The sequence below is a fragment of the Rana temporaria genome, chromosome 3 (assembly GCF_905171775.1).
Source record: "Rana temporaria chromosome 3, aRanTem1.1, whole genome shotgun sequence".
In the NCBI taxonomy this organism is placed as follows: Eukaryota; Metazoa; Chordata; class Amphibia; order Anura; family Ranidae; genus Rana; species Rana temporaria.
This window is the reverse complement of record NC_053491.1, coordinates 13,717,902-13,741,079: the sequence shown is the minus strand read 5'-3', so window position 1 is coordinate 13,741,079 and position 23,178 is coordinate 13,717,902. Positions and strand designations below refer to the sequence as shown.

The 23,178-nt window shown below is 50.0% G+C and overlaps 1 protein-coding gene across 4 annotated transcripts in view; it reads right to left on the bottom strand.

The window, feature by feature from the left end:
• The window catches only part of DENND4A (DENN domain containing 4A), a 244,198-nt gene extending 222,037 nt beyond the window's left edge, over positions 1 to 22,161 (bottom strand). For 3 of the 4 annotated variants that reach the window (XM_040342269.1, XM_040342270.1, XM_040342273.1), the window contains exon 1: positions 22,084 to 22,137. The gene's annotated coding sequence lies outside the window, so the exon portion shown is untranslated. Of the gene's footprint in view, positions 1 to 22,083 lie in introns of all 4 variants that reach the window. The other variant, XM_040342272.1, reaches the window with a different exon arrangement.
• Positions 22,162 to 23,178: the final 1,017 nt, after the last annotated feature.

Sequence of the window (23,178 nt, the reverse complement as noted above, 5' to 3'; positions counted from 1 at the left end):
CCATTTCTCCTCTTACTGAGGACAGGCACTAGATCATTTTTTTTCCCTTTTACATCCAGTGATCGCCAAGCCCAAGGCACAGTTTATGCCGACTAATATGGGACATTTTATACCCCCACTGGCCAAAGTCCAGCCCCCCTGAAGTTCGAGGCAGAAGCAGGAAAAAGCAGCTTAGCGCAGGAGGACAGGTCTCAGAACCCATCTGAGCTAACCATTAAGAGGCACATTCTTGGCTAAAAATGTGGTGTTCGGAGAAGAAACTGAGCTTTTAAAGGACCGGCTATTGATGGCTTGGTGCCAGATAACACAGTATACCTTCAGAGGCCTAGTGGTGTCTATGCCTCTAAGGGTCAGGGCCGTTTTGGCAGCAAAAGGGGGAACCACTCAATAATAGGAGGACGGACATAAAGTTATGGCTGATTGGTGTATGCATACGCTCCCAGAAATAACCCCGGTTGTGCCCCACACCGTCTTGGGAAGGTCGTGGGGAGGGGGTAGGGTTGAAAGGGATAGGAGTTAAATCATGAGTAATGTAAGGACTTGTCTCAAAAAACAGACCATTAATGTCCTCGTCAATATTTACTTACAAAAAGCCATTGCTGCATTTTGGCGTTAATAGAAAATGCTGACCTGCAGAGTGGATGGAAGGTAACTGAAGGGGTCCATGGGAAATGTATTATACATCAAAGGAGTTACCAGCAGGCATTTCTCCATTAATCCTAAACACTACGGCCTTCTCTGCTGGTGGCACCATCAAACCAGGACCACCAACCTGACAATTCACATGAGAAGGACCAGCGCAGGACAAGAATGAAGAGAAAGCCGGAACAGCACCGAGCCTAACAGACAATGCAGCCGACATTACAAGAAGTCAGAACTATCCGTGCCAACAGAAGTGGATTTTTCTTTAATTTTTAAGCCTACAATAGAAACAGAGCCGAGCAGACTGGTTGCATCAGCATAACACTTTTATAGACAGGCCCTTGCTGTAAAACAATGCCAAGTAGGCCAAACCCTGAAAAATGTCTTATAAATATTCTCACCTTTCCCTTCTCTGGCCTGGGCATCCTACAAACCGCTCTACTGACCTTGTCTGCACTCTTGACGCCACTCCCTCCTCTGTAGCTGGTGAGAATTTCTGGCACTTTCAGGGTATGAGGGTGCATGTGTGGCATTACCTGTGCCTAGCAGCCAATTGTGAGACCTGAGCGCTGCCACATGACTTTAAGAGACGTCATCATTTCTCTGGTACTACTCCAATTCCTAGACCTGAGCGCGAACTTCACCACTCCTCTGGGTCACCCCAATTCCTAGGCCTAAACACTGTCACACAACCTAGGAAGAGACGCCATCATTCCCACTGGTCACCCCAATTCCTAGGCCTAAACACTGTCACACAACCTAGGAAGAGACGCCATCATTCCCACTGGTCACCCCAATTCCTAGGCCTAAACACTGTCACACAACCTAGGAAGAGACGCCATCATTCCCACTGGTCACCCCAATTCCTAGGCCTAAACACTGTCACACAACCTAGGAAGAGACGCCATCATTCCCACTGGTCACCCCAATTCCTAGGCCTAAACACTGTCACACAACCTAGGAAGAGACGCCATCATTCCCACTGGTCACCCCAATTCCTAGGCCTAAACACTGTCACACAACCTAGGAAGAGACGCCATCATTCCCACTGGTCACCCCAATTCCTAGGCCTAAACACTGTCACACAACCTAGGAAGAGACGCCATCATTCCCACTGGTCACCCCAATTCCTAGGCGTGAGCACTGTCACACAACCTAGGAAGAGACGCCATCATTCCCACTGGTCACCCCAATTCCTAGGCGTGAGCACTGTCACACAACCTAGGAAGAGACGCCATCATTCCCACTGGTCACCCAACTTCCTAGGCGTGAGCGCTGTTCACACAACCTAGGAAGAGACACCATCATTCCCATTGGTCACCCAACTTCCTAGGCGTGAGCACTGTCACACAACCTAGGAAGAGACGCCATCATTCCCATTGGTCACCCAACTTCCTAGGCGTGAGCACTGTCACACAACCTAGGAAGAGACACCATCATTCCCATTGGTCACCCAACTTCCTAGGCGTGAGCGCTGTCACACAACCTAGGAAGAGACGCCATCATTCCCATTGGTCACCCAACTTCCTAGGCGTGAGCACTGTCACACAACCTAGGAAGAGACGCCATCATTCCCACTGGTCACCCAATTTCCTAGGCGTGAGCCCTGTCACACAACCTAGGAAGAGACGCCATCATTCCCACTGGTCACCCAATTTCCTAGGTGTGAGCACTGTCACACAACCTAGGAAGAGACGCCATCATTCCCACTGGTCACCCAATTTCCTAGGAATGAGCACTGTCACACAACCTAGGAAGAGACGTCACTACTCCTCTTGGTCACCCAATTTCCAAGGCGTGAGCACTGTCACATAACCTAAGAAGAGATGCAATCATTCCCATTGGTCACCCAATTTCCTAGGAATGAGCACTGTCACATAACCTAGGAAGAGACGTCACTACTCCCCTTGGCCACCCAATTTCTTAGGCGTGAGCACTGTCACACAACCTAGGAAGAGACGCCATCATTCCCACTGGTCACCCAATTTCCTAGGCGTGAGCATTGTCACACAACCTAGGAAGAGACGCCATCATTCCCACTGGTCACCCAACTTCCTAGGCGTGAGCGCTGTCACACAACCTAGGAAGAGACATCACTACTCCTCTTGGTCACCCAATTTCCTAGGCGTAAGCACTGTCACACAACATAGGAAGAGACGTCACTACTCCCCTTGGCCACCCAATTTCTTAGGCGTGAGCCCTGTCACACAACCTAGGAAGAGACGTCACTACTCCCCTTGGTCACCCAATTTCCAAGGCGTGAGCATTGTCACATAACCTAGGAAGAGACGTCACTACTCCTCTTGGTCACCCAATTTCTTAGGCGTGAGCACTGTCACACAACCTAGGAAGAGACGTCACTACTCCCTTTGGCCACCGAATTTCCTAGGCGTGAGCATTGTCACATAACCTAGGAAGAGACGTCACTACTCCTCTTGGTCACCCAATTTCCTAGGCGTGAGCATTGTCACATAACCTACGAAGAGACAACACTACTCCCCTTGGCCACCCAATTTCCTAGGCGTGAGCACTGTCACGCAACCTAGGAAGAGACGATACTACTCTCCTTGGCCAACCAAATTCCTAGGCGTGAGCACTGTCACATAAGCTAGGAAGAGACGTCTCCACTTCCCTGGGTCACCCTAAGGCGGCTTTCACAGCAGCTAGTGCTAGATATAGCCGTCAAACGCCTGAAAACCGCCTCCCTATTCATTTCAATGTGACTTTTCACACTGGGGGTGGTGCACTTGCAGGACGTTTTCCAAAAAGTCCTACAAGCAGCATCTTTGGGGCGGTTTGGGAGCGTGGTGCTCCCAAACGCTCCGGCCCATTGAAATGAATTGGCAGCACTGCCGTAGCGTCTACAAAGTGCTTCGGTAGCGCCGCGACACAGGCGTAAAGCGCAGCTGAAACTAGTGGCGCTTTCCGTGTGAAAGTAGACTTAATCTTAGGCCTAAGCACTGTCACATGACATTGGGGGTGACCTCACCACTTCCCTGGGTCACCCCAATTATTAGGCCTAAGCACCGTCACATGACATTGGGGGTGACCTCACCACTTCCCTGGGTCACCCCAATTATTAGGCCTAAGCACTGTCACATGACATTGGGGGTGACCTCACCACTTCCCTGGGTCACCCCAATTATTACGCCTAAGCACTGTTACATGACATTGGGGGTGACCTCACCACTTCCCTGGGTCACCCCCAATTATTAGGCCTAAGCACTGTCACATGACATTGGGGGTGACCTCACCACTTCTCTGGGTCACCCCCAATTATTAGGCCTAAGCACTGTCACATGACATTGGGGGTGGCCTCACCACTTCCCTGGGTCACCCCCAATTATTAGGCCTAAGCACTGTCACTAGACTTAGAGAGTGAAGTCAATTAGGTAGATTCAGGTAGATTGCCTTAAACTTGCGGCGGCGTAGCTTAGCGTGTTTAGGCTACGCCGCCGTAAGTTAGCTAGGCAAGTACATGATTCACAATGTACTTGCCTGCTATGTTACGGCGGCGTAGCCTAAAGTGGGCGGGCGTAAGGGCGCCTAATTCAAATGTGTGTAAGGGGGGGCGTGTTGTATGTTAATTGTGCTTGACCTTACGTTTTTCACATTTTTACCTAATTGCGCTTGCGCCGGGCGCCTACATTTCCCAGTGTGCATTGCAGCTAAGTACGCCGTACGGGCCTATTGATTTCGACGTGGATGTAAATCGCTATTCGCGGACGACTTACGCAAACGACGTAAACATTTCGAATCTCGAAGCGGGAACAGCGGCCATACTTTAACATTGCTATTCCATCTAATAGATGGAATAACTTTAGGCCTGATAATGGCTTACGGAAACGGTGTAAATGTACTGCGTCGGCCGGGCGTACGTTCGTGAATCGGCGTATCTACTGATTTACATATTCTACGCCGACCGCAATGGAAGCGCCACCTAGCGGCCATCCAAAATATTGCAATCTAAGATAGGACGGCGCAAGCCGTCTTATCTTAGATATGTTTAAGTGTATCTCTGTTTGAGCATACGCTTAAACATAAGTCGGCGTAGATTCTGAGTTAGGTCGGCCTATCTACTGATAAGCCGGCCTAACTCTTACTGAATCTACCTAAATATTTCCTGGGTCACCAAACACAGCCAATTTCAGCACCAGCCGCGGAGAAGAATGGAGGGACAAGGGAGCCCCGGCAAGAGTATAAAGAGGGTCAGGGACGCCCTATGCAGCGACTGTCACTGTGCCCAGTGGAAAAGTAAAAGCAAAAAGATTTTTTATTATGAATAGTAATATTTAGGGCATCACACCATTTTATGTTACAGAAGGGTCGTTTCATAAACGGTTATTCTAGCAGATCACACGAAAATATACATGTTATGCGATTGTTGGAAGCCTTCATTCATCCGACAACATACAGCTTCGCAGGATATAGGCGGCATTAGCATTTATTATAGGATTATAAAAGGTTATACATTCCTGGCTGGTCATACACATTTGCTAACAATAAGTCATCTGTCGTTTAAATCCTACGACGTTATATCAAACACTTGCTGCCTGCGGGATCATTCCACGAAAGAAAGGAGGCCGGTCCCCCCCCCCGATGTCACGCATCATTAAGCAAAAACCAAGGGACCTCATTATAAAATACAAACAAGCTCATAGCAGGAGTGGACCGATAATTACAGGAGACAGACGCTCCGTTCTACGAGCGCGCAGAGTCCGGGCCTAATCTACTAAAAAGAGGAGAAAGTACGAATAAATGGGATGATGCTGCCAAATCGCAAATACATTTAAAGTGATTGTAAATGGTCGTCTTGTAAAACAACCAATTCAAGTTAACCGCTTGCCGACCAGCCGCCTCGGCTCGGCTGCGCGAGATGACGTAATATTACGTCATGTCGCGAATCAGCCAATAGGGGCCGGAGGCGCCCCCCGCTCGCCCCTGGTCCCGACGCGCGTGCCCGGCGGGCGCGATCACCGCCGGGCACACGCGATCGCTCGTTACAGAGCAGGGACCGGGAGCTGTGCGTGTAAAACACACAGCTCCCGGTCCTGTCAGGGGAAGAAATGCTCTACAATGTATGAACAGCGATCTGTCATTTCCCCTAGTGAGGCCACCCCCCCTACAGTTAGAACACACCCAGGGAACAAACTTAACCCCTTCCCCGCCCCCTAGTGTTAACCCCTTCCCCGCCAGTGGCATTTTTATGGTAATTAATGCACTTTTATAGCACTGATCGCTATTAAAAATGACAATGGTCGCAAAAGGTGTCCAAAGTGTCCGCCATAATGTCGCAGTACCAAAAAAATAAAAATCGCTGATCGCCGCCATTACTAGTAAAAATATTTTTTTAGAAAAATGCCATAAAAAAACTGTCCCCTATTTTGTAGACGCTATAACTTTTGCGCAAACCAATCAAACGCTTACTGCACATTTTTTTACGAAAAATAGGTAGAAGAATACGTATCGGCCTAAACTGAGGAAAAAAAATGTTTTTTTTATATTTTTTTGGCGATATTTATTATAGCAAAAAATATTCATTTTTTTCAAAATTGTCGCTCTATTTTTGTTTTTAGCGCAAAAAATAAAAACCGCAGAGATGATCAAATACCACCAAAAGAAAGCTCTATTTGTGGGGGGGGGGAAAAAGGACGCCAATTTTGTTTGGGAGCCACGTCGCACGACCACGCAATTGTCAGTTAAAGCGACGCAGTGCCGAATCGCAAAAAGTGCTCTGGTCTTTGACCAGCAATATGGTCCGGGGGTTAAGTGTGTGTGTGTGTGTGTGTGTAATATATACATACATACATACATACATACATACACACATATATTTTTTTTTTCCCTCACATACAAACACACAGGCATGTCTTGACAGTAAGCCCCACAATACAATGATGAAAGGTATTCTGATAACAGACGCGGTGTGAACTGAAGGGTTCTGCGCTGTCAGATTTCATAGATTTTCGCCATTCCTGCTCTGCGCTCACATTTACTGGCAGCTTCCCGACACCGGGGAATATTTACGGAGGAGGCAGTAAAATACATGACTGCCAGAGTTTACCCAGCCGTGCCCTTTGGCATAACAGTTAGTACTGAATGGACTAGTTCCGGCTCTATACAATGTTTTTCCTTTACTATCCCCAATGAGTGTCTGCGCTAAAAACAAACAAGCCTGCCACCATCCCATAAATACAAATAAAACGTTACAGAGATCTGCAGCTTCCATCGAAGAAACACACATCTCCAGAACCTGTGAACCTTCCTAGAACTATGGTGATCGATATGATGGGCATACGGCAGCACACCGATCTGTCACCTGTGATTAGTTATAAATGCTGGGCCAGATTCAGAAAGCCCAGCGTTACTTTGTGCGGGCGTAGCGTATCTCAGATACGCTACGCCGCCGTAACCTAGTGAGGCAGGTTCTGTGTTCAGAAAGAACTTGCGCCCTAAGTTACGGCGGCATAGCGTATGAGGGCTGGCGTAACCCCGCGTAATTCAAAATAGGAAGATGTGGGCGTGTTTTATGGTAATTCAGTGTGACCCCACGTAAATTACGTTTTTAACAAACTGCGCATGCGCCTTCCGTGGACATATCCCAGTGCGCATGCTCCAAATTACGCCGCAAAGCCTCATTGGTTTTGACGTGAACGTAACTTACGCAAAGCCCTATTCGCGAACGACTTACGCAAACGACGTTAACAACGCAAAATTCGACGCTGGCCCGACGTCCATACTTAACATTGGCTACACCTCATATAGCAGGGGTAACTTTACGCCGGAAAAAGCCTAACGTAAACGATGTAAAAAAATGCGCCGGGCGGACGTACGTTTCTGAATCGGCGTATCTACCTAATTTGCATATTCTACACGTAAATCTCCGGAAGCGCCACCTAGCGGCCAGCGCAAATATGCAACTAAGATATGACGGCATAAGAGACTTACGTCAGTCGTATATTAGCCAAATTTCGGCGTATCTTGCTTTCTGAATACAGAAAGAAGATACGCCGGCGCATGCTAGAATTTACGCGCCGTATCAATAGATACGCCGACTTAAATTGTTTCTGAATCCGGGCCGCTGAGTTTATCTTTCAGTAGTCGATATGCAGTACCTGGTTTCACCACTACACAGTCCTGAGGCAAATACTGCTCACAATGGACTGGTAAAACAGATGGAGCATTTGGATGGTGTATCCCCCTCCCCCTCGGGGTCCTGAAGGGCGACCTATCAGCTGCCTGCAAAAACCTCTTTAGACTCCATTCACATTTCTGCAACTCCAAAGTCATGCGATTTTCACTGCAACTTTGGCCGTTGACTTTGACATTAGGATGTGAATATTAAAATTGTGCAATGATGCGCTAAAATCAACCTATTAAATAACACACAATATATACAGGCGAGTCTTATCTGATTTACAGCACCAATCCTGGATATATACAGCAATAAATCCTCTTAAAGCGGAGCTCCACCGATTTTTTTTTTCCTGACTGCGACATTATGGCGGACACATCGGACAATTTTGACACATTTTTGGGACCATTGTCATTTTCACAGCAAAAAGTACTACAAAAGTGCACTGATTACTGTGAAAATTACTATTGCAGTTTGGGAGTTAACCACTAGGGGTCGCTGTAGGGGTTAAGTGTGACCTCATGTGTGTTTCTAACTGTAGGGGGGCGGGGCTGGACGTGTGACGTCATTGATTGTGTTTCCCTATATCAGGGAACACACGATCAATGACGGCGCCACAGTGAAGAACGGGGAAGGTGCGTTTACACACAGCTCTCCCCGTTCTTCAGCTCCTGTGACCGATCGCAGGACTCCGGCGGCGATCGGGGCCGCGGTCACGGAGCTTCGGACCAGATCACGGGCGCGCGCCCGTGACCCATGGCTGGACATTTAACAATCACGTACAGGTAGGTACGTGATTGTGCCCAGCCGTGCCATTCTGCCGACGTATATCGGCGTTAGGCGGTCCTTAAGTGGTTAAGAGTGTATATTTATATGCAATCAGGCAGGCCCTTGCACTACATGGTTTTGGTAACTCTAAAGAAAATTTGTCAGAATTCCTTTAGTTTTACCAAAACCATGTAGTGCAAGGGCCTGCCTGATTGCATATAAATATACACTCTTAGGCCCCTTTCACATTGAGGCGTTTTTCATGCGTGACAGCGCTAAAAATAGCGCTGCTATACTGCATGAAAAAATCGTGCCCTGCAGGCTTCAATGTGAAAGCCCGAAGGCTTTCACACTGAAGCGGTGCGGTAGTGGGACCGCTCCAAAAGTCCTGCTAGCCGCATCTCTGGAGCGGTATAGGAGCGGGGTGTTCACCGCGCCTTCCCATTGAAATCCATTGGAAATCGCGGTAATACCGCCCGCAATGCGCCTCTGCAGAGGCGCATTGCGGGCGGTAATAACCCTTTTTCGGCCGCTAGCGGGGGTTAATACCGCACCGCTAGCGCCCAAATATCGCGGTAAATACGACGGTATAGCGGCGCTAAAAATAGCACGGCTATACCGTCACCGCACCACCACTGCCTAATGTGAAAGCAGCCTTTTGACCTCCTATATTATATGGTTTTGGCAAGTCCTGAAGGAAATCTGACAAGAAAAGTTGTATATAGTGTGTAGTCAAGCATGGAGGTGGAAACATTGGGCCAGATTCATGAAAAATTGCCGCGGCGTAACGTATCCCGTTTACGTTACTCCGCCACAAGTTTTCGTCGTAAGTGCTTGATTCACAAAGCACTTACGTGTCAACTTGCGGCGGCGTAACGCAAATCTGTCCGGCGCAAGCCCGCCTAATTCAAATGGGGCGTGTGTCATTTAAATTAGGCGCGTTCCCGCGCCGAACGTTCTGCGCATGCTCCGTGTGAAAATTTTCCACCGTGCTTTGCGCGAAATGACGGCGCCCCGACGGTTTTTTGGAACGGCGACGTGCGTTACGTCGTTTCGTATTCCCGGACGTCTTACGCAAAAAAAAATTTGAAATTCGACGCGGGAACGACGGCCATACTTTAACATGGCTGGTCTAAATGCAAGTCATGAAAAAGCAGGCTTATGTTTGCGACGGGAAAAACCGACTAGCGAGGACGTAAGAGAATGCGACGAACACGCGTGCCTTCGTGGATCGCCGTAAACAGCTAATTTGCTTACCCGACGCTGGAAAACGACGCAAACTCCACCCAGCGGCCGCCGGAAAATTACACCTATGATCCGAAGGCGTACGAAGCCGTACGCCTGTCGGATCTTTGCCAAAAGCCGTTGTATCTTGGTTTGAGGATTCCAAATCAAGATACGACGCGGCAAATTTGAAAAATACGCCGGCGTATCAGTAGATACGCCGGCGTATTACTGCTGTGAATCTGGCCCACTATGCTTTGCCGCATTGAGGGGGTCAATAGAAGGGGGCCATGTATTGTAAAATCTTGGATGAGAACCTTCTTCCCTCAACCAGAACACTGAAGATGGGTCTTCCAGCATAACAATGACCCAAAACGTACTACCAAGGCAACAAAGGAGTGGCTCAAGAAGAAGCATATTAAGGTCATGAAGGGGCCTAACCGATCTCCAGACCTTAATCCTATAGAAAAAAGGGAGCTGAAACTTCCAGTTGCCAAGCGACAGCCAAGAAATCTTAAGGATTTAGAGAAGATCTGTAGAGAAGAGAGGACCGAAATCCCCCCTGAGATGTGTGGAGACCCCGATCACCAACTACAAGAAACGTTTCTCCACCAAGTCAGGTTTTGCTTGGGGATTAAATACTTGTTTTACTCACTGAACTGCAACCTAAACACTTCAGCCCCGGAGGATTTGGCTGGCCAAACGACCGAAGCCACTTTTTGAGATTCGGCACTGCGTCACCTAAATTGACAATTGCGCGGTCGTGCGACGTGGCTCCCAAACAAAATTGGCGTCCTTTTTTTCCCACAAATAGAGCTTTCTTTTGTGGTATTTGATCACCTCTGCGGTTTTTATTTTTTGTGCTATTAACAAAAATAGATCGACATTTAAATACCATACATGGACCTACATGACATACACTGACTTCACCTACCTGACATACATGGACCTACCTGACATACATGGACCTACCTGACATACACTGACTTCACCTACCTGACATACATGGACCTACCTGACATACACTGACCTCACCTACCTGACATACACTGACCTCACCTACCTGACATACACTGACCTCACCTACCTGACATACATGGACCTACCTGACATACACTGACCTCACCTACCTGACATACACTGACCTCACCTACCTGACATACACTGACCTCACCTACCTGACATACACTGACCTCACCTACCTGACATACATGGACCTACCTGACATACACTGACTTCACCTACCTGACATACATGGACCTACCTGACATACACTGACTTCACCTACCTGACATACATGGACCTACCTGACATACACTGACTTCACCTACCTGACATACATGGACCTACCTGACATACACTGACTTCACCTACCTGACATACATGGACCTACCTGACATACACTGACCTCCCCTACCTGACATACACTGACCTCACCTACCTGACATACACTGACTTCACCTACATGACATACACTGACCTCACCTACCTGACATACATGGACCTACCTGACATACACTGACTTCACCTACCTGACATACATGGACCTACCTGACATACACTGACCTCACCTACCTGACATACACTGACTTCACCTACCTGACATACACTGACCTCACCTACCTGACATACACTGACTTCACCTACATGACATACACTGACTTCACCTACCTGGCATACATGGACCTACCTGACATACACTGACTTCACCTACCTGACATACATGGACCTACCTGACATACACTGACTTCACCTACCTGACATACATGGACCTACCTGACATACACTGACCTCACCTACCTGACATACACTGACTTCACCTACCTGACATACACTGACTTCACCTACCTGACATACATGGACCTACCTGACATACACTGACCTCACCTACCTGACATACACTGACTTCACCTACCTGACATACACTGACTTCACCTACCTGACATACATGGACCTACCTGACATACACTGACTTCACCTACCTGACATACATGGACCTACCTGACATACACTGACCTCACCTACCTGACATACACTGACTTCACCTACCTGACATACATGGACCTACCTGACATACACTGACTTCACCTACCTGACATACATGGACCTACCTGACATACACTGACTTCACCTACCTGACATACATGGACCTACCTGACATACACTGACCTCACCTACCTGACATACACTGACTTCACCTACCTGACATACACTGACTTCACCTACCTGACATACACAGACCTACCTGACATACATGGACCTACCTGACATACACAATGACTTCACCTACCTGACATACATGTAACATGGACCTACCTGACATACACCCATCATTTGTCACGCCAGCCAGCCAGAAAGGAGGGGAGGAGCGGGGAGCCAGCCGCCCGAGCCGGGATCTTTACAGTGCAATGTGCATGCTGTGGAGGAGGCTTGTAATTGCCGCCTTCTGGAGTCTGCGTCGCCTATGATGGACGTCACACGTCCCGTGGTCCAGGGATTGGATCTCCGTGACGTCCATCATAGGAGCCGGGTGTACCAAGATGGCCGACCGCTCCGGAGCTAGGCCAAAGCCGCGGCCTTTCCTAAGGCCGAGGCAGCGGTGCGCTCTCCGCGGATCACGGATCGGTCAAGATCCGTTGCACCACTAGTGGCAACGGACGGACCGTTGCGTGGGCCACATGGCAAGGTCTGGCGGGCTGGATTCTGCCCGCGGGCCTTGTGTTTGCCACCCCTGGTCTACAAGATAGTTTTATGGCATTTTAAAAAATTATTACTAGCAATGGCAGCGATCAGCAATTTTTATCATGACTGCGACATTATGGCGGACACATCGGACACTTTTGACACTATTTTGGGACCATTGTCATTTATACAGCGATCATTTCTATAAAAATGCACGATTACTGTGTAAATGACACTGGCAGGGAAGGGGTTAACTAGTAGGGGCGAGGAAGGGGTTAAGCGTGTCCTAGGGAGTGATTCTAACTGTGTGGAGGGGATGGGTTACTAGTGACACGACAGAGATCACTGCTCCCGACGATAGGGAACAGGAGATCAGTGTCCTGTCACTAGGCAGAACAGAGAAATGCCTTGTTTACATAGGCATCCCCCCGTTCTGCAGCTCCGTGACACACAATCGCGGGTCACTGGCAGACATTAAATCTGCGGGTCCTGCGGGCACGGTCACGGAGATTGCGGCAGAGGCGCACGGTGCGAAATTCAAAGCGACGTGTATATACACACACACACACACACACACACACACACACACACATTGCTTTGCGCAGCCGTGCCATTCTGCTGACGTAGATCGGCGTGACTCGGTCGGCAAGCGGTCAATTTATAATATTTGTATCATTATTTTTTTCTGGATTTTTGGTTGATATTCTGTCTCCATCATTTCAAATACAGCTATGAGAAAAATTATAGATCTTCATTTTTTTTTGCAAGTGGGAAAAATTACAAAATCTGCAGGGGATCAAATCATTATCTAGGGTTGTCCCGATACCACTTTTTTAGGACTGAGTACAAGTACCGATACTTTTATTCATGTACTCGCCGATACCGATTACCGATACTTTTTTTTAAATGTGTCCCCAAATGCAGCCATGTCCCCCCCATATATGCAGCCATGTCCCCCCACAAATGCAGCCTCGTCACCACAAATGCAGCCATGTCCCCAAATGCAGCCTCGTCACCACAAATGCAGCCTCGTCACCACAAATGCAGCCATGTCCCCAAATGCAGCCTCGTCACCACAAATGCAGCCACGTCCCCAAATGCAGCCTCGTCACCACAAATGCAGCCACGTCCCCAAATGCAGCCTCGTCACCACAAATGCAGCCATGTCCCCAAATGCAGCCTCGTCACCACAAATGCAGCCTCGTCACCACAAATGCAGCCTCGTCACCACAAATGCAGCCACGTCCCCAAATGCAGCCTCGTCACCACAAATGCAGCCATGTCCCCAAATGCAGCCTCGTCACCACAAATGCAGCCTCGTCACCACAAATGCAGCCTCGTCACCACAAATGCAGCCACGTCCCCAAATGCAGCCTCGTCACCACAAATGCAGCCATGTCCCCAAATGCAGCCTCGTCACCACAAATGCAGCCATGTCCCCAAATGCAGCCTCGTCACCACAAATGCAGCCATGTCCCCAAATGCAGCCTCGTCACCACAAATGCAGCCTCGTCACCACAAATGCAGCCTCGTCACCACAAATGCAGCCACGTCCCCAAATGCAGCCTCGTCACCACAAATGCAGCCACGTCCCCAAATGCAGCCACGTCACCACAAATGCAGCCATGTCCCCAAATGCAGCCTCGTCACCACAAATGCAGCCTCGTCACCACAAATGCAGCCTCGTCACCACAAATGCAGCCACGTCCCCAAATGCAGCCTCGTCACCACAAATGCAGCCATGTCCCCAAATGCAGCCTCGTCACCACAAATGCAGCCTCGTCACCACAAATGCAGCCTCGTCACCACAAATGCAGCCACGTCCCCAAATGCAGCCTCGTCACCACAAATGCAGCCATGTCCCCAAATGCAGCCTCGTCACCACAAATGCAGCCATGTCCCCAAATGCAGCCTCGTCACCACAAATGCAGCCATGTCCCCAAATGCAGCCTCGTCACCACAAATGCAGCCATGTCCCCAAATGCAGCCTCGTCCCCACAAATGCAGCCATGTCCCCAAATGCAGCCTCGTCACCACAAATGCAGCCATGTCCCCCAAATGCAGCCTCGTCACCACAAATGCAGCCTCGTCACCACAAATGCAGCCTCGTCACCACAAATGCAGCCACGTCCCCAAATGCAGCCTCGTCACCACAAATGCAGCCATGTCCCCAAATGCAGCCTCGTCACCACAAATGCAGCCTCGTCACCACAAATGCAGCCTCGTCACCACAAATGCAGCCATGTCCCCCCAAATGCAGCCTCGTCACCACAAATGCAGCAAGTCCCCAAATGCAGCCTCGTCCCCACAAATGCAGCCATTTCCCCAAATGCAGCCTCGTGACCACAAATGCAGCCATGTGCCACAAATGCAGCCTCGTCGCCACAAATGCAGCCATGTCCCCCAAATCCAGCCATGTCCCCCAAATCCAGCCATGTCCCACAAATGCAGCCTCGTCACCACAAATGCAGCCTCGTCACCACAAATGCAGCCTCGTCACCACAAATGCAGCCTCGTCACCACAAATGCAGCCTCGTCACCACAAATGCAGCCTCGTCCCCAAATGTAGCCTCGTCCCCAAATGTAGCCTCGTCCCCAAAGAGAAAGCCAAGGACCCCCCCACCCATCCTGGGATGGGTGATCTGTCTATCAAAGTGCCCGGACAAGGGGGAGGGGCTATATATGACGAGGCGCGGCGGGGAACACACAGCTATTCAAATGAATGCTGTAATGTTGCCCGCGCTGATCAACTAGATGGCGACAGCGGGGGGGGGGGGGGGCTTGGCTTTCTCTTTGGGGACTAGACGGCGGCAGCAGCTCTCCTCCATTAGTGACATACCCGAGGACTGCTCTTCTCCGCTCTCTGCCCCCTCTCCGCAAAAAAAAAAAAAAAAAGTATCGATGAAGCATCGGGAGCATTTGCGCGAGAACAAGTACTCGGGCAAATGCTCGGTATCGGGACAACCCTATTTTGCGCACTGTGTGCGCGATAGAGATATATATATTTATTTTGTTTTATGTGTATTGCTGTAGATGTCGGTGTAGTGGACTTTCCCTGACGTTCTATCTGGTTAGGATATTGTGACAGAATCTGATGACACACGGGAAATTCTGCTTTTAGCAACTAATTGTCAGCAGAAGGATCTCTATGGAGGCCGCCTGGGTTTCCCTGTGGAATCGATCGCTCTCTATTCAGGTGCAGAGAGATGTCGCTGGCCTGAACAATCGCTCAATCTCTAGTGATGGACGGGATTAGTGCTGCAACCAACGATTATTTTCATAATCGATTAGTTGGCCAATTATTGTTTCGATTAATCGGATAATAGCTAGAGGTCGACCGATATGGGTTTTTCTCTGGCCGATGCCGATATTTGGAAATCAGGGCGGCCGATGGCCGATATGTGTTGCCGATTTTTGCGGCCGATATTTCTAGGCCGATTTTTTTTTTTATTATTATTATTTTTCCCCTCATCTCCAAAAACCTAGGGTGAAGAGGAGATAATTGTTTAGGGTTGAGTGCAGCCTGTCAGTGCCACATCAGTGCAGCCCATCAGTGCAGCCTATCAGTGTCCATCAGGGCCACCTCATTGGTGTCTATCAGTGCCCACCAGTGCCACCTCATCAGAGCCCACCAATGCATCAGTGCATCCCATCATTGCCCACCAGTGCATCACCTCATCAGTGCCCACCAGCGCATATCGCCAGTGCATCACCTCATCAGTGCATCACCTCATCAGTGCCCACCAGTGCATCTCACCAGCGCATCACCTCATCAGTGCATCACCTCATCAGTGCATCTCACCAGCGCATCACCTCATCAGTGCCCACCAGTGCATCTCACCAGCGCATCACCTCATCAGTGCCCACCAGTGCATCTCACCAGCGCATATCACCAGTGCATCACCTCATCAGTGCCCACCAGCGCATCACCTCATCAGTGCATCACCTCATCAGTGCCCACCAGTGCATCTCACCAGCGCATATGCTCATCATTGCCCACCAGTGCATCTCACCAGCGCGCATCACCTCATCAGTGCCAACCAGTGCATCACCTCATCAGTGCCAACCAGTGCATCACCTCATCAGTGCCAACCAGTGCATCACCTCATCAGTGCCTCACATCAGTGCCCACCAGTACAGCCCAATGTCATTCACTGCCACCAGCGGAGCGCTCCAGGCTCCGTTCCATCTCTCAGCACAAGAAAGTTCCAATGTCCCTGGCCCTGACGTGCTGCCCCGCCTCTGCCTACAAGGCAGAGCCGGCCTGTAACAGCCAATCGGCGGCGGCGGCCACTGCCGACATCCTCCACTCTGGAAAAAAAACGTCCCCTGACATGCTGCGCGCCCTGCCTCTGCCTACAAACCCCAGAATGCAGCGCGGGCCGGTATCGGCCGATATATTGGTCGACCTCTAATAATAGCCTTAAAAAAAAAATTCCAATTTTAAATTTTTTTGGGCCAATTTGTTGTTGGGCAGATTACAAAACACAAATTGCCGCAAAAACACATTACATGCTTTTCTGCAGCTTCTCCATTGAAGTACCGTATTTATCAGCGTATACCGCGCACTTTTTTGCCCTGAAAATCAAGGCAAAATCGTGGATGCGCGATATACGCCGATACCCGCTTCCCGCGCTGAGTTTGAACCACTGCACCGGCATATACCGAGCGCAGTACACTCGGGTATAGTTGGGCAGGCTCGGCTCCTCTCGCAGGCACGTCCTGTGCGTCCTTTACGCCAGAGGAGCCGAGCCTGCCCGACTATACCCGAGTGTACTGTGCTCGGTATATGCCGGCGCAGTGGTTCAAACTCAGCGCAGGGATCACACCACGATGGCCGCAGAAGGACGCCGGACCGGACGAGGCCGCCTATGGACGACGGGCAAGACAACGACGAGGGGCATCCAAACTAAGTATTTTTTTTTTTTCCCAGGAACTTTTCTTCAAGTTCGTGGGTGCGCGCTATACGATGGGGCGCGTTATAGCCCGATAAATACGGTATATTGAACCAAAAAAAAAAAATATCACCGTTTTGCGTTAAAAAGTCCTTGCCCTTTCCAAATACGCAGCAGCTGAAACAAAATCATGAATGTGAACGTGTCCCATAGGAAAACATGTAAATGAACTGTAGTGCGTTTCTGCAAAAAGCACCAAAACACAGAGGTGTGACCCGGCCTGAGATGTTTAGTAACATAATGGAGTTAAAAAAAAAAAAAAATACGTACAAAAACAGCAAATAATCGATACTGTAAGGGGTTCATTTTTTTACTGTGGGACAGTGAAAGTGATATTTACAGTAGCGATTTGCTTTTTTTGTACTATAAAGCGCTAATTTTAGTTTTTTTAACCCCATTATGTTACTGCCCGATTAATCGATTATGAAAATTGTAATCGATTAATTTCATAATCGATTAGTTGTCGATTAATCGATTAGTTGTTTCGGCCCTAGAGGGGATCTCTTGCCGTCTCAGCTACCGTGGGACCATTAGGCAGCCTCTTGCCGATTCTGCCAGTCAGGGGTTGACAAATTTGCTTGGAATCTAGGAGCCAGCTAAAAAAGTTAGGAGCCAGAAAGCGCGCCCCGTCCCGACGAGCTTGCGCAGAAGCGAACACATACGTGAGCAGCGCCCGCATATGTAAACGGTGTTCAAACCACACATGTGAGGTATCGCCGCGATTGGTAGAGCGAGAGCAATAATTCTAGCCCTAGTTCTCCTCTGTAACTCAAAACATGCAACCTGTAGGATTTTTTAAACGTCGCCTATGGAGATTTTAAAGGGTAAAAGTTTGTCGCCATTCCACAAGCGGACGCAATTTTGAAGCGTGACATGTTGGGTATCAATTTACTCGGCGTAACATTATCTTTCATAATATTAAAAAAAAATGGGGATAACTTTACTGTTGTCTTATTTTTTAATTTAAAAAAATGTGTATTTTTTTCCCAAAAAAACTGCGCTTGTAAGACCGCTGCGCAAATACGGCGTGACAGAAAGTATTGCAACGACCGCCATTTTATTCTCTAGGGTGTTAGAATTAAAAAAAATATATATCATGTTTGGGGGTTCTAATTAGAGGGAAGGAGATGGCAGTGAAAATAGTGAAAAATGACATTAGAATTGCTGTTTAACTTGTAATGCTTAACTTGTAATACCAACGGCCACCACCAGATGGCGCCAGCTCACATAAGGAAGAGCTGGGGACTGCCCACCTTCCAAGCCAAGTCGCCAGGACGCTATTTCTAGTCGCCATGGCGACCGGGATTTGTTGAGCCCTGGTCTTATTTTTTTAATTTAAAAAAGTGTATTTTTTCCCCCAAAAAGTGCGCTTGCAAGACCGCTGCGCAAATACGTTGTGACAGAAAGTATTGCAACGACAGCCATTTTATTCTCTAGGGTGTTAGAATAAAAAAAATATATATATATAATGTTTGGGGGTTCTAAATAGAGGGAAGGAGATGGCAGTGAAAAACACATTAAAACTGCCACAAGATGGCACCAGATCACAGAAGGAAGCTTAGGTCTGCAGAAGGCCGTGGCCTCAATTACCGGCAGGGGAGGTGGGGATCCTGTGTCTCCGTGCGACCCCTCCCCACCTCGATCGCTCGGCGCGCCCGCCAGTAATTGAGGCCGCGGCCTTCTGCAGGCCTCAATTGCGACCGGGCGCCCGGATTTTGTCGAGGCCTGAAGTAGAACATAATACTAGCACAAAATCATCTGATCAACCCAACTATAAAATGAAATAATATTTATTAGAAACCAAAAACTATACAATAAAAAGACAGAAATGTCGACAGACTAGATTGGGACACTTTATAATATTCCATAGAGATGTTCAATATTAAAAAGGGGGAGGAAGAAGAAGAAAAATAAAAAATAAAAAATCACGAGAGACAGGCGAAAAATTGTTGGGCAAAAAGCAGCGTCATCCAATCAGACAGAGCCGCTGTCCGGGTAATTCTGACAGCTGCTGATCACTTCTGAAAAGGGAGGGGTCTTAAAGAGTAACTCCACTTTCATCAGAACAAGATAAAATAATATAGGGTAACATTTGCCCCTTTTTTTACGGAGGCGCAGCGCACCGTTTTGCCGCTGCGCCTCCGTAAATTTTCTGCGCTACGCGCGATTCACGGAGCAATGGCTCCGTAAATTGCGTGGGCGCTCTGGCAAAATGCCCGGCGTAAGTGCGCATGCTCCTTCGGGAAACTTTCCCGACGTGCATTGCGGCAAATGACGTCGCAAGGACGTCATTTGCTTCAAAGTGAACGTGAATGGCGTCCAGCGCCATTCACGATTCACTTACGCAAACGACGTAAAATTTAAACTTTGCGACGCAGGAACGACGGGTATGCGTAACATTGGCTGCCCCTGCTATTAGCAGGAGCAGCCTTACGCGAAACCCGACGTACGTAAACTGCGTAAGCAGGGCTCGCGTAGGGTTGTGAATCGGCGTTAGTATGCAATTTGCATACTATACGCTGACCACTACGGGAACGCCCCCTAGCGGCCAACGTAAAAATGCAGCCTACGATACGACGGCATAAGAGGCTTATGCCGCGCATATCTTTGGCTGCCGTCGGCCTAACAAGGTTTCTGAATCAGGAGCATTCGCAACGCCGGCGCAAGTAAGCAATTGCGCTGCGTAACTATGGTTACGCAGACGCAATTGCTTCTTGAATCTAGGCCATAGTGTACAGAATTGCGACAGAAGTCATATTGTAATTGAACGTTATTAAAAAAAATAAAAAATAAAGACCTTTTCAAACTGCAGCCGCTGTAATTTTCTGTAAAAAATTAAATATGGCCACCTGGAGGCGCTCTGTACACAGAGGGAACACAGAGCACCGCCCACAGATGTCATTTCCTGCTCGTGTGATTGGCTCACTGATTTTCCCACAAGTCTTCACCAAGATACAAGTCAGATTTTGGGAATCCCCTGCAACAAAAACGCAATTTTTTTTTTTGTGAGATACTCCCGAAGGGGGAAAAAAAAAATAAAAAATCAAAAAATCACGTCTAAAGGGATGCAGACCCCGCAACTTGGCTCATTAGAGCCCTTCAGGTGCAGCAGCTGACTGATGATGATAAAATCATTCACTCGGCGCATGGACAGAGACAAACAGTTATTTCTTCAGAATAACAAAAGAGAAATTACCGGCTGTCATTTACTACGAGTTCTGATTGGATAGAAACACATGAAGGGGTGTTCAGGTTTGTCCATTCATTGTATAGTTGTGATGTTACACATTGTACAATTATGTTGTGTAGTGTATGGCCCGTGTCATATCTAGATCTCCATTATGGGGAAGTTGGACACACCCCCTAAGGTGACAGGACACCACCCCCTAGTGACAGGACAACCCCTAAGGTGACAGCACACCCTCCCAAGTGACAGGCGACTCCCCCCCCTACAGTGACAGGTGACAGGACACCCCCCCCCCCCCCCAAGTGACAGGACAACCCCTACAGTGACAGGACACCGCCCCCCCAAGTGACAGGACACCCCCCCCCCCCAAGGTGACAGCACACCCTCCCAAGTGACAGGACAACCCCCCAGTGACAGGTGACAGGACACCACCCCCCCCAGTGACAGGACACCCCCCCCCCCCAGTGACAGGTTACTTCCCCCCAAACTGACAGAACACACCCCCCCCAAAGTCACAGGTGGCAGGACACCCCCCAAGTGACAGGACAGCCACCCAAACTGACATTACACCCCCCCCCCCCCCCCATGACAGGTAAAAGGACACCCCCCCTGTGACAGGACACCCCGCTAGTGACAGGTGACTTCCCCCAAATGACAGGACACACCCCCAAACTGACAGGACACACCCCAAGTCACAGAACACCCCCCCAAAGTCACAGGTGGCAGGACACCCCCCAAGTGACAGGACAGCCACCCAAACTGACATTACACCCCCCCAGTGACAAGACAACCCCCCCCCCCAGTGACAAGTGACATGACACCCCCACCTCCCCAGTGACAGGTGACAGAACACCCCCCCCCCCCAGTGACAGGACACCCCCCAGTGACAGGTGACAGGACACCCCCCAGTGACAGGACACCCCCCCCCCAGCGACAGGACACCCCCCCCACCCCAGTGACAGGTGACAGGACACCCCCCCCCACCCCAGTGACAGGTGACAGGACAAACCCCCCACTGACAGGTGACAGGACACCCCCCCCCCAGTGACAGGACACCCCCCCCCAGTGACAGGTGACAGGACACCCCCCAGTGACAGGTGACAGGACACCCCCCAGTGACAGGTGACAGGACACCCCCCCCAGCGACAGGTGACAGGACACCCCCCCCAGCGACAGGACACCCCCCCCCCACCCCAGTGACAGGTGACAGGACAAACCCCCCAGTGACAGGTGACAGGACACCCCCCCCCCAGTGACAGGTGACAGGACACCCCCCAGTGACAGATGACAGGACACCCCCCAGTGACAGGACAACCTCCCAGTAACAAGTGACAGGACGGTAGGTGATGTGAGTGACCCGGGTGTGAGGTTGGTACTCTCGGTGAGGTGTGAGGTTGGTGCTCTGTTTCGGGAGGTGATGTTTTAGTACAGCGTCCGTTATCTCCATCCCCCGGTCCTCTCCCCTCCCCCGGTCTCCCCGGTCCTCTCACCTCGCCCGGTGTCTCCTCCTCAGTCTGTCGCCTCTCCTCCTCCTCCTCCCGCCATCTTGTGTTTGTATGGTGGGGGGAGCGCGCCCTGTCACGTGACCGCGGGTCTGTAGACACGTGACTGTACCTCCGGTGACGTCACTCCTCCCATCACTCCTCGAGATGCTCCGAGCGCTCCTCCGTGTCCATCATCACCTACCTACCGACCTACCGGGACATCTACCGGGACAATTCCGCCTTCTCCACATAATGATAATACACACTTTAGGAAAGCAGAGAGGAAGAATCTGCAGTTTTGGTTTTTGCATTGGAGCCTGCAGAGCATTGCACCTGTAGATCGGCAGGGGATTGGTCTGAACCTGGAAGCACGCTGTGGTGGCGGCCCGTCTATAATGGGCGCAAAGCCCCCCTCCCATCCACGCGTCCAGCCCCCTGATCTACATACAGGACGCCGGACACATGGATTCCTATGGCGGGGGCGTGTTTTGGTGAAGCACGTGATCACAGCCAGAGGCTCTAATAGGCTTCATAAAAGGGTGGGCTCGGGGCGCATAGAACACACCCACTTGTGTCACAATAGCGAATGAATATTCAGGTGACAGGACACCACCCCCCAGTGACAGGACACCACCCCCAGTGACAGGACACCACCCCCCAGTGACAGGACACCACCCCCCCAGTGACAGGACACCACCCCCCCAGTGACAGGACACCACCCCCCAGTGACAGGACACCACCCCCCAGAGACAGGACACCACCCCCCAGTGACAGGACACCACCCCCCAGAGACAGGACACCACCCCCCAGAGACAGGACACCACCCCCCCACTGACAGGACACCACCCCCCCAGTGACAGGACACCACCCCCCAGTGACAGGACACCACCCCCCCAGTGACAGGACACCACCCCCCCAGTGACAGGACACCACCCCCCCAGTGACAGGACACCACCTCCCAGTGACAGGACACCACCCCCCCCCCCCAGTGACAGGACACCACCTCCCAGAGACAGGTGACAGGACACCACCTCCCAGTGACAGGACACCACCCCCCGGTGACAGGACACCACCCCCCAGAGACAGGTGACAGGACACCAC